General features: G+C 37.2%; 1 protein-coding gene across 4 annotated transcripts in view; it reads left to right on the forward strand.

Annotated features, from left to right (window-relative positions):
- The first annotated feature begins 1,092 nt into the window (after positions 1–1,092).
- Positions 1,093–12,958, forward strand: part of LOC126195042 (probable ATP-dependent RNA helicase spindle-E) — a 276,948-nt gene continuing 265,082 nt past the window's right edge. The window contains exon 1 of one of the 4 annotated variants that reach the window (XM_049933486.1): positions 1,093–1,215. The gene's annotated coding sequence lies outside the window, so the exon portion shown is untranslated. The remainder of the gene's footprint in view (positions 1,216–12,958) is intronic. The other 3 variants (XM_049933487.1, XM_049933488.1, XM_049933485.1) reach the window with 3 other exon arrangements.

The following is a 12,958-nucleotide window of genomic DNA, read 5'->3' on the forward strand; positions in this document are numbered from 1 at the left end:
GAAGTTGGTAACATACACGCACTGAATTTATAAATTGCTACTAAGCATCTCAAACATAGAAGTTTGTGGTTGTACACTGGCTGTATAATATGTAATGAACAGGACCAAATAAATAAATAAATAAAATAAATAAATAAAGTGGTGTGTGCGAGACAAAACTCGTATTTCAGTCCTTTTATTAGGGCGTATACTACTACGATTAACAGTGGAGGTGTAGTTCAATAAGAATTCAGTGGCATTTAAATGCAGAAGTTGGTAACATACACGCACTGAATTTATAAATTGCTACTAAGCATCTCAAACATAGAAGTTTGTGGTTGTGTGGCGTCTTCTGTCATCGTCCAGCGCCGACATGCTCGGGTGTTTGAAAGTACAGTGCTGCGAAACTTTCCCGCTGGACGCCAGAGACGTTATACACAAGCAACATTTGTTCTGTGTTGTATTCTTTGATTGTTGATTTCTGTTCCACGTTCTACTCCGTGGCGAAAGCGTGAATCGAAGTGTGTTAGATACGGAATAATTTACCGTACTGAACTTTTCTCACGCCTTCGCACGAGTTATCGGTTGCAGTATATTACTGTCTGTTCCGACCGCAGGGTTTCGTTAATAAATTATTCCATCAACCTGAGACAAGCCTACTTCTTATTCAGCCTATAAGCACACGCAGATGTTAAACCGTCGACCGCGGTATTCAAACCGGTACCGACAGTTGTAACAACATTTACAAACCAAAAGCTACACTGAGAAATACAGCATGCTACTTGAGACCACCATGAAATGAACATAATTTCAGCCTATAATTTATGGTATTTTTTTATCCGTCTATTACAACAGAACACAGCTACGGGGATCACCTTGCTACTATTTTATAAAATCGTCTCACAGGTTTTTAATAATAAATAAACTGCGATACGGTACATGCTTCTGGGTTGTCCTAAAATCTGTTCTGAAATAACTTAGTAATTAATTATTAGAAATGTTCCTGAAAGATGATTCTTATGAATGTTTTTGAAGAACTGATTTGAATTTTTTGACACATTGTGTTGCAAAGGGGCTATGATGTTTATTGCTAAGATCTTTGCTGTAGTTGTGATCGCTTTGTTATTGTTGATATTGCTGGCGCGATTTAACTGAGGTAGCTGGTGATGTAGCTGAACTTGAACGAAATGTGATTGTCATGTTGGTTTTTTTCTTTTAGTTAGCTTTTAACAGTAGGTATGTCATTACTGTTGCCGTGCATGCCACTAATGTACCGTAAATGTATAAGTTTCGAAACCATATGTGGGATATTTATGTTGAAGACATGACTGCATCTTTTTGTGCCCGTAAATAAAAAAAAAGAAATAGAGGCTTCTGCAAGAGCTTTAATGCCGTCGCTGTTTGACAAAATTATACTTATTTGAAGGCAACCTTGATTCATTTCTTACTTTTTATTGACTGTTTAGCTTTTTTTATAATTTTTTACATTACCGGTGTAATGGCAATGTGCACTAGATTAAATTTTACGTTAAAGAGGCCCAATGTTGAAACTTTCTGAAGTGCAATATAATTAAAGAACGCGTATTTGAACATCTTAACTTACCCGGTTTCCTGGCCTTTTCCGTGTGGGTGCGCTTATGAATAGTATGCCGTTGTACGCTTTTTTATCCTCCAGGTCTCTGAGGTGTCGTTCCCATTTTCAGTGAAATCTTGTAAATGAGCGAATCCTAAAACTTTAAGACGAAGAATCAACTGGTCAGTGTCAGGCCGAAAGTGCTGAAAACGAAATAATTTGCTGATGATGAAAGTTGACATGGGGCTATTTTCACCCTACGTCCGAGTTTAGGCGATTCGCTCTATCTTTGCAATAGTTCGGATAAAAACTATATATAAAAAAGAAATAATTTTTATGCTGTTCACCGCACCACAGCACTGGGTTCTTGAAGTCTATATATCTGGAACACTTCCTATATGTACCTGTAATTGTCACAAATAAGAGATAATAATGCCTTGTGACAGTATGTAAATGTAAATACCGTACACTTTTTTTTTTTTTTTTTTTTTTTTGCAGTTAAACGAACGAGTAATGATTGATATGTCCGATACTGTGCAGATTACATCTACCTTACGGCATTAGTAACGACAATGCATTAATTACCAAATTTTTGTTGTACAAAATACCCATATTTATTGACTGATGGGGAGATGTCAAATACTGAATTATGACTCTAAAAGTGAAGTAATGTTTAGGACCATTAAATAGGATGAGTTAAATCTCTAGGAAAGGTTCAGATATATATTCCGCCTTAGGTGTGTGGAAGGGTCTTCAGACAGCAATTGCAGATTATATAATAGTAAAATACACATGTAGAAACCAGATTTAAACTGCAACAAACTTCCAGAGGTAGGTATAGTTTGTGACCATAATTTATAAATCCTCGTTAACTCCACAGCTAATTCTTGTAAATATTAATAATATTAATTGTAATATTGATGCACATTTATAATGTCATGACTGGTTTCTTTCAAAAGAACATCATTAGGTTGTGCTGCCACCAGCCTCCATTAGAAACCATGATCGAGATGTGGCATTATGACTAAAAAAGTGTAGTTATCTGACATAATGTTAAAGGAAAATTGTGGAAAATGATCATCATATAAGCACTCCATTGATTACATGGCAGAAACATGGGAACAGTGAGTGCAAGCAACGTGGCATGCTGTACACACTATAGGTCCCCAGGCATGGAATTGACTTTTTGAAATCACCTATACAGTGGTGTTGGTTAGGGTATCAGGTATCACCCACTGCCACCATTCACTATTCTGTTCTCTTGCTTGTGAGCAATGAAATATTATGGAATTTGTGTGATGCAATAGAAGCTACAGAAGTACAGTCCTCATGTGCAGAAGGGTGCGTGCGGCTTTGAACCTCATCACATGCTTTAGTGTTCTTATTTTAAAATCTTTATTTAAATTATTCCACCAATTGGTTCAGCTGAATCTTTTGTCTCCAACTGAGTCCTTCGTCACATCATTTTAATCATCGTATAAACTTTCTGGTTTCCTCAAATTTATTATTTTTTAATTTGGATTCTTGTTCATGTGAGTTTATTTCTATGTAATAACTCTGTGATTTGATTTAGCCTATTTTCTTTTATCATATTATATTTTTGTCCATATTTTTGCATACATTATATTTGTTTCTTACATTGCCTAAATTTTGTTGTACATTTAACCCCCTTCTATTGTTTAGATCTTAATCTGTGTCATTTTGTCCATAGTGCATCAAGAATTTGTTTTTAACGTTTGTGTAATGTTTATCATCCAAAAAAGTAAATCTTATACTGAAAAATAAATTTTTAAATCCATTGCAGAGAGAATAAAAATAGACTATTTTGTTTTTTAACCAATAGCTTGGCATTTTCAGATGGTTAACTATGATAAACAAAAATAATTAAAATCACATGCACAGAGATTCCATGTGGAGAGCGACAATAAAGAGAGAAAAAGTGAGAGAAGTGGAAAAAGTTGATACAGTGACTAAAATGACATGATCGAAGTCATTTCGCTCAAGATTTTAAAATAAACTTTTATAGCTCATTACAGAGCTCTAGAGCATTCACACAGGACTCAGAAAAAAAATATTGATTACTCACGAATAAGGGACCACTAGAGTGAATGGCTGCACGGAGCTGTACATGGGACCCCAACCTACACCACCATATAGGTATTTTCAAATAATTTTCCCTCCCCCCCCCCCCCCCCCACCCACCTTCACCATATACAGGAAAATTTTTTATAGAAACCCCCTGAGAAAAGAGAAGCAGCTGTATGAACATAAAGCATCAGCAATGAACCAAACAAATGTTGGCTTGGTTCCTCCTTTCATGTTGTATGAATGGCTGTGTCAGGAGGGTCAGTGAGGAGTTAGAGAAGCTGCTTCGGGCAGCTACTTTGTCAGGTATGGGTTTTCTTCCCGTTGGTGCTACTGCTAGGTGGGACCTCACATGATGTGGCCTGCATCTCAATATGAAAGGAAAAGGTAAATTGCCGGGATGATAGCAAATTCTTTAAGGTGTGGGGTGGGAGTTGTGCACTGAAACTCATAAACTCATGGGAGTACCTCTTTCTTTGAAGTTCAGTGTCCAATGATTCAGTATTAAATGAGATGAAGCATAATGGTAACGTCAGATGAGCAGGTAACAGCGATGTTAAAATATCACAAGATTCTCATAAAAATACAGTGAAAAATAATGTCAGTATATTGCATAAGAATATCAGAGGATTAAAAAACAAAGTAGATGAGCTTCTTGTTTGTTTAGATGATTTAGAAACTGAGGATGGAACAGGTATTGTATGCGTGTCTGAACATCATATAGTCACGGATATGAAAAAAGGTAAATGTAGATTGATGTAAACAATCAGTACATGCAAGTAGAGACATTATGGAACAAGGAAGAGTTACCATATATGTTAAAATTCATAATAGCGTGAAAAATGTAGAAACTAAAAAATTTTATTTAGGACGAAGTATAGAAGCATGTGACTGTGAGCTTAAACTAAATAATGGTACTTTTATAATTGTTGCTGTGTATAGGTCCCCATTGGGAAATTTTTAGCTATTTCTGAAAAACTTTGGTTCTTTGTTGTGCTATCTGTCAGACAGCAAATTATGGTTTGTGAGGGTTTCAGTGTAGATTTTCTGAAAGAGTGTGATAGAAAGAATGACCTTGAAGTATTACTCGGTTCTCTCAATTTGACATCAGTTATTGATTTTCCTATTCGGATAGTACAGGAAAGCAACACAATGGTGTATAACTTTTTTATAGACCAAGATAAATTTGTCAGGTAAATGTTTTTTCCTGTTAAGAATGGTCTTTCTGATCATGATGTGCAGCTAGTTACAGTATATGACATAGCTCTATACAGTAATGCAAAACAGTCCTCCAAAATAGTGTGTTCAGTTAATAGTTTAACAACTCCAAATTTTAGGGAAAGCTTGCAACAGTTAGACTGGTATGAAGTGTACAGAGAATCTGATGCTAACTTAAAATTTAACCTGTTTTATGATACCTTTGCGAGTATATGTGAAAATAGTTTCCCTAAGAAAACAGTGAAACATAGTTGTAAGGAACCATCCAAAAAGCTGTGGCCTCTAAAGGGATAAAAACACCTGTAAACAGAAAAAGGAAGTTTATCTTATAGTTAGAAGAAGCAATGATCCAGAAACAGTCAGACATTATGAAAACTTCTGCACAGTATTAGGAAAAGTTATTAAAAAGTCTAGAAGTATGCACATAATGTCTGAGATTAGCACCTCTGATAATAAAACTAAAACAATTTGGAATATTGTTAAATGGGAAACAGGGCAACCGAGAGCACAAGAAGACTATTTCTATCAAACTGGGTGAAAAATTTGTTTACAAAATGCCAGAAGTTGAAAATATTTTTAGTGATTCTTTTTTAAGTGTTGTAGAGAAAATATGATCGAACTGTTCATCAGCAAACACAAATCTGTATGTGGGAGAGGCAATAACGCCTGTGCAATGAGATAACATTGAAATTCAACCCACCTCTCTCACCTGCTGAAATTAGGAAAATAATAAATTTGTCCAAAAGGAAAAGCTCGCATGGAATTGATGGAATTTCCAAAAGAGAACTAAAAGCTACTTCCCAACAGATAAGTGTGAGTTGATGGTTACAGGTAGTCTGCAAAAACCAGTTGTTGGCCACTGATGCATCGTTTATATGGATAGTGTTAACCCCCTAAGCATTAGCTAAAGCCTGAAGATGGTGCACTGAAGCACCAAAACTGGTAGCCATACAATAAATGACATCATAAGGACGGTTGTAGCTGTTTCATTTTCTTACGTAGATAAACAGGATTCCCAGCCACATATGTAGTAGCTTACTGAAACAGCATTTTTCTGAATAGACTGAAATGTGCTCTTGTTAAACCATTGCATACAAAGGGGGATAGGTCTGATGCTAACAACTACGGCCCAACAACACTTCTGACAGCTTTATCCAAAATTCTTGAAAAAGTAATGTGTTCAAGAGCAGCTTCACGTATTTCTAAAAATGAAGTCCTAACAAAATGTCAGTTTGGTTTTCAGAAAGGCGTTTGACAGAAAATGCTGTATATGCTTTAAATGATCAAATATTAAATGCTCTGAATAACTGAATACCACCCACTGGGATTTTTTTGTCATCTCCCAATGGCTTTTGACTGTGTAAATCATGAAATTCCTCTATATAAGCTTAAGTGTTGAGGTATGAGTGGGACAGTGCGGAAATGGTTTAATTCGTATTTAACTGGAAGAATGCAGAAGGTTGAAATTATCATTACAGATAGTCTGCAAAAATCAGCAGAGTCCTCTAACTGGGGAAGTATCAAGAACGGAGTCCCACTGGGTTCAGTCTTGGCTCCTTATTGTTCTTAATATATATTAATAACTTGCCACTCTGTATTCATGAAGGTGCAAAGCTAGTTCTTTTTGCTGATTATACAAGTATAGTAATCACACCCAACAAACAAGAATTAACTGAGGAAATGGTAAATAATGTGTTTTAGAAAATTATTGAGTAGTTCTCAGCAAATGGATTCTCACTAAATTTTGAGAAAACACAGTACATACAATTCTCACAGTAAATGCCATAACGCCACTGATAAATATAAACTTTGAACAAGTCTGTTGCTAAGGCAGGATATTCAAAATTTCCGGGTGTTCGCATTGATGAGAAATTGAATTGGAAGAAACACATTGATGATCTGCTGAAACGTTTGAGTTCAGCTACTTATGCTATTAGAATTATTGCAAATTTTAGTGATAAACATATGAGTAAATTAGGCTACTATGCCTGTTTTCATTCACTGCTTTCATATGGTGTCATATTTTGGGGTAATTCATCATTAAGAAAGAAAATTGTTCATTGTGCAAAAGCTTGTAATCAGAATAATAGCTCGAGCCCACCCAAGATCACCTTGCAGACATTTATTTTAGGAACTAGTGATATTCATGGTACCTTCACAATACATATATTCACTTTTGAAATTTGTTGTTAATAACCAATCCCAGTTCAAAAATAATAGTAAAGTGCATATCTACAGCACCAGAAGAAAGAATGATCTTCACTTTTCTGGGTTAAATCTGTCTTTGGTGCAGAAAGGGGTGAATTATACTGCCACAACAGTCTTTGGTCACATTACAAGTCTGACAGATACCCAACCAGCATTTACAAACAAACTAAAAGAATTTCTGAGTGAGAACTCCTTCTACTCAGATGAATTTTTTATATTAAATAGTAATTGTAAAAAGTAGTAGTAGTAGTAATAATAATAATAATAATTTGTGTTATATCGTGTAAAGAAACCTTACGTTAAACTGACACATTCCACATCATTATGAAATGTTGTATTCATGATCCATGGAACACACATTAATGTAATGTAGAGCCCAAGCAAAGAAGAGAAGGCTAAATACAGATTCTTGAAACTTAAGAAGCAGGGCCTTGTGGAATAATTGGTATCTATCTTCAAATGTATGCCAATTCATATTTTTCAGTATTTCCGTGATGCTCTCCCATGAGTCAAACCAGCCATGCTACCATTTTGCCACTCTTATTATATATATATAAAATAAGAGTGGCAAAATGGTAGCATGGCTGGTTTGACTCATGGGAGAGCATCACGGAAATACTGAAAAATATGAATTGGCATACATTTGAAGATAGATACCAATTATTCCACAAGGCCCTGCTTCTTAAGTTTCAAGAATCTGTATTTAGCCTTCTCTTCTTTGCTTGGGCTCTACATTACATTATATATATACGTTAGTCATACTTGTTATGGAAACCACGTGCTTTCCTAAGATGCGACACAAGAGTGATTTATAGGCAATCTAGTCATAAGATATTACTCATCATCATTTTGTGAGCATACAGTTTTTCATTTCTGAACATTTAAGGCTAATTTGAATCATAATATCCAACTGGATTGTACAGCTTTTTTCAGACAGTACTACCTTTAGGTAAATTTATCATTTACCAACAGTCTGGGGTTAGTACTAATACTGTCTGATTGGTTATTAGTATACAATATGAACAAGGGTCCCAACACACTGCTCTGGGACACACCTGAAGTTATTTTTATTTCGGCTCCCCATTCAAGATAACTTGCTGTATCCTCCCAACCAAGGGATCTTCAATCCAGTCACAAATTTTGTTTGATACCCCCGTGTAATTGTACTTTTGTTAATAAATGTCTGTGTCGTACTGAGTCAGATGCCTTTCGGAAATCAAGAAATACTGCAATCCATCTGTGCCTTTATCTGTGGCTTTCAGGGTGTAGTGTGAGAAAAGTGCATTTTGGGTTTTGCATTATTTATGTGTCCGGAATCTGTGCTGGTTCCCATGCAGAAGGTCATTCTGTTCAAGATACCTTATTACTTTGAGCCTAGAATAGTTTCTAGAATTCTCTGGATGTGATTTACATTGGATGGTAGTTCTAAAGATCTCTTCTGATACTCTTATTGTAGATAGGTGTAATGTGTGCATTCTTCTAATCACAAGTCGTAGTTTCTTGTTTGCAATGAGGGATAATTCAGCTGCAAATTCTGTTTAGAAGCTGACAGGGATTCCATTGGTCACTGGTTAATTTTAGTTGTTTCTTAAGGCCACTGATGCTAACACCTGTGTCACGCATCTTTGTAGTGGTGTGAAAGTTAATCTGTGGCCTTACTTCTTTCATAAAGGAAGGTTTGCAAACTGAGTTCAGCATTGTTGTTTATTACCCTCAATTTCAATTCTTGTGTCTTTCATGAGTGTCTGAACACTAACTGTGGTGCCACTGACTGCCCCCACACATTATGACCGGTATTGCTTTGGCATTTGTGAGAAATCTTTCGATAAGATTCTGCTTTGGTAGTCATTAAAGTTCAGGGAGAAGAAATAAAAAGTTTGCAGGTTGCTGATAACATTTTAATTCTGTCATATACAGCAAACGTCTTGGAAGAGCAGCTGAACAGAATGTCTTGAGTGTCGTGAAAGGAAGATTTAAAATTAACACTAAAAAATGTAAAGAGAGGGTAATGGAATATCTAGGTGAAATAAATCAGGTGATGAGGGAATTAGACTAGGAAATGATACACCAAGAGTAGTTGATGAGTTTAGTTATCTGGGCAGAAAACTGACTCATGATGTACGAAGTAGAGGGGTTATAAAATGCAGATTGGCAATTATAAGAAAAACATTGCTGAAAAAGCTGTATATTTTAATACTAAATATAAATTTAAATGTTAGGAAATTTTTCTGAAGGTATTGGTCTGGTTTGTGGCTTCGTATGGATGTACATTACCTGATAAAGTGTAAAGGTAAGAAAGAATAGAAACATTTGAAATGCTGTGGTCCAGGAGAATGATGAAGATTAGATGGGTAGATTGCAAACTAAAGAACAGTTAGAGAATTCAGTTGGAGAAAAGAGATTTACGTCACAACTTAGTAAAAGAAAGGATGGGATGACAGGACTTTTCGTGAGGTATAAAGAAATATTTGATTTGTTAAGGCAGTGGACCGAGGCTTAAATACAGTAAGCAGGTTCTAATGAAGGTACAGGGTTGCCACATATTCTGGAATTCACGGAATTTCAAACACGTCAGAGAAATCCGGGACATTTGAAAAAACACTAGAAAAATCTCGCTTTTGTCTCAATAGATGAAATGGTTTGTATACTGAGGTGTTCCCCCCCATGAACCATGGACCTTGCCGTTGGTGGGGAGGCTTGCGTGCCTCAGCGATACAGATGGCCATACCGTAGGTGCAACCACAACGGAGGGGCATCTGTTGAGAGGCCAGACAAACATGTGGTTCCTGAAGAGGGGCAGCAGCCTTTTCAGTAGTTGCAGGGGCAACAGTCTGGATGATTGACTGATCTGGCCTTGTAACATTAACCAAAACGGCCTTGCTGTGCTGGTACTGCGAACGGCTGAAAGCAAGGGGAAACTACAGCCGTAATTTTTCCCGAGGACATGCAGCTCTACTGTATGATTAAATGATGATGGCGTCCTCTTGGGTAAAATATTCCGGAGGTAAAATAGTCCCCCATTCGGATCTCCGGGCGGGGACTACTCAAGAGGACGTCGTTATCAGGAGAAAGAAAACTGGCGTTCTACGGATCGGAGCGTGGTATGTCAGATCACTTAATCGGGCAGGTAGGTTAGAAAATTTAAAAAGGGAAATGGATAGGTTAAAGTTAGATATAGTGGGAATTAGTGAAGTTCGGTGGCAGGAGGAACAAGACTTTTGGTCAGGTGATTACAGGGTTATAAATACAAAATCAAATAGGGGTAATGCAGGAGTAGGTTTAATAATGAATAAAAGAATAGGAGTGCGGGTTAGCTACTACAAACAGCATAGTGAACGCATTATTGTGGCCAAGATAGACACAAAGCCCATGCCTACTACAGTAGTACAAGTTTATATGCCAACTAGCTCTGCAGATGATGAAGAAATTGATGAAATGTATGACGAGATAAAAGAAATTATTCAGGTAGTGAAGGGAGACGAAAATTTAATAGTCATGGGTGACTGGAATTCGTCAGTAGGAAAAGGGAGAGAAGGAAACATAGTAGGTGAATATGGATTGGGGGGAAGGAATGAAAGAGGAAGCCGCCTTGTAGAATTTTGCACAGAGCATAACTTAATCATAGCTAACACTTGGTTCAAGAATCATGAAAGGAGGCTGTATACATGGAAGAAGCCTGGAGATACTGACAGGTTTCAGATAGATTATATAATGGTAAGACAGAGATTTAGGAACCAGGTTTTAAATTGTAAGACATTTCCAGGGGCAGATGTGGATTCTGACCACAATCTATTGGTTATGAACTGCAGATTGAAACTGAAGAAACTGCAAAAAGGTGGGAATTTAAGGAGATGGGATCTGGATAAACTGAAAGAACCAGAGGTTGTAGAGAGTTTCAGGGAGAGCATAAGGGAACAATTGACAGGAATGGGGGAAAGAAATACAGTAGAAGAAGAATGGGTAGCTCTGAGGGATGAAGTGGTGAAGGCAGCAGACGATCAAGTAGGTAAAAAGACGAGGGCTAATAGAAATCCTTGGGTAACAGAAGAAATATTGAATTTAATTGATGAAAGGAGAAAATATAAAAATGCAGTAAATGAAGCAGGCAAAAAGGAATACAAACGTCTCAAAAATGAAATCGACAGGAAGTGCAAAATGGCTAAGCAGGGATGGCTAGAGGACAAATGTAAGGATGTAGAGGCTTGTCTCACTAGGGGTAAGATAGATACTGCCTACAGGAAAATTAAAGAGACCTTTGGAGAGAAGAGAACCACTTGTATGAATATCAAGAGCTCAGATGGAAACCCAGTTCTAAGCAAAGAAGGGAAGGCAGAAAGGTGGAAGGAGTATATAGAGGGTTTATACAAGGGAGATGTACTTGAGGAAAATATTATGGAAATGGAAGAGGATGTAGATGAAGATGAAATGGGAGATAAGATACTGCGTGAAGAGTTTGACAGAGCACTGAAAGACCTGAGTCGAAACAAGGCCCCGGGAGTAGACAACATTCCATTAGAACTACTGACAGCCTTGGGAGAGCCAGTCCTGACAAAACTCTACCATCTGGTGAGCAAGATGTATGAGACAGGCGAAATACCCTCAGACTTCAAGAAGAATATAATAATTCCAATCCCAAAGAAAGCAGGTGTTGACAGATGTGAAAATTACCGAACTATCAGTTTAATAAGTCACAGCTGCAAAATACTAATGCGAATTCTTTACAGACGAATGGAAAAACTGGTAGAAGCCGACCTCGGGGATGATCAGTTTGGATTCCGTAGAAATGTTGGAACATGCGAGGCAATACTGACCTTATGACTTATCTTGGAAGAAAGATTAAGAAAAGGCAAACCTACGTTTCTAGCATTTGTAGACTTAGAGAAAGCTTTTGACAATGTTGACTGGAATACTCTCTTTCAAATTCTGAAGGTGGCAGGGGTAAAATACAGGGAGCGAAAGGCTATTTACAATTTGTACAGAAACCAGATGGCAGTTATAAGAGTCGAGGGGCATGAAAGGGAAGCAGTGGTTGGGAAGGGAGTGAAACAGGGTTGTAGCCTCTCCCCGATGTTATTCAATCTGTATATTGAGCAAGCAGTAAAGGAAACAAAAGAAAAATTCGGAGTAGGTATTAAAATTCATGGAGAAGAAGTAAAAACTTTGAGGTTTGCCGATGACATTGTAATTCTGTCAGAGACAGCAAAGGACTTGGAAGAGCAGTTGAACGGAATGGACAGTGTCTTGAAAGGAGGATATAAGATGAACATCAACAAAAGCAAAACGAGGATAATGGAATGTAGTCAAATTAAGTCGGGTGATGCTGAGGGAATTAGATTAGGAAATGAGACACTTAAAGTAGTAAAGGAGTTTTGCTATTTAGGGAGTAAAATAACCGATGATGGTCGAAGTAGAGAGGATATAAAATGTAGACTGGCAATGGCAAGGAAAGCGTTTCTGAAGAAGAGAAATTTGTTAACATCGAGTATAGATTTAGGTGTCAGCAAGTCGTTTCTGAAAGTATTTGTATGGAGTGTAGCCATGTATGGAAGTGAAACATGGACGATAACCAGTTTGGACAAGAAGAGAATAGAAGCTTTCGAAATGTGGTGCTACAGAAGAATGCTGAAGATAAGGTGGGTAGATCACGTAACTAATGAGGAGGTATTGAATAGGATTGGGGAGAAGAGAAGTTTGTGGCACAACTTGACTAGAAGAAGGGATCGGTTGGTAGGACATGTTTTGCGGCATCAAGGGATCACAAATTTAGCATTGGAGGGCAGCGTGGAGGGTAAAAATCGTAGAGGGAGACCAAGAGATCAATACACTAAGCAGATTCAGAAGGATGTAGGTTGCAGTAGGTACTGGGAGATGAAGAAGCTTGCACAGGATAGAGTA

The sequence above is a fragment of the Schistocerca nitens genome, chromosome 7, assembly GCF_023898315.1.
Source record: "Schistocerca nitens isolate TAMUIC-IGC-003100 chromosome 7, iqSchNite1.1, whole genome shotgun sequence".
Classification (NCBI taxonomy): Eukaryota; Metazoa; Arthropoda; class Insecta; order Orthoptera; family Acrididae; genus Schistocerca; species Schistocerca nitens.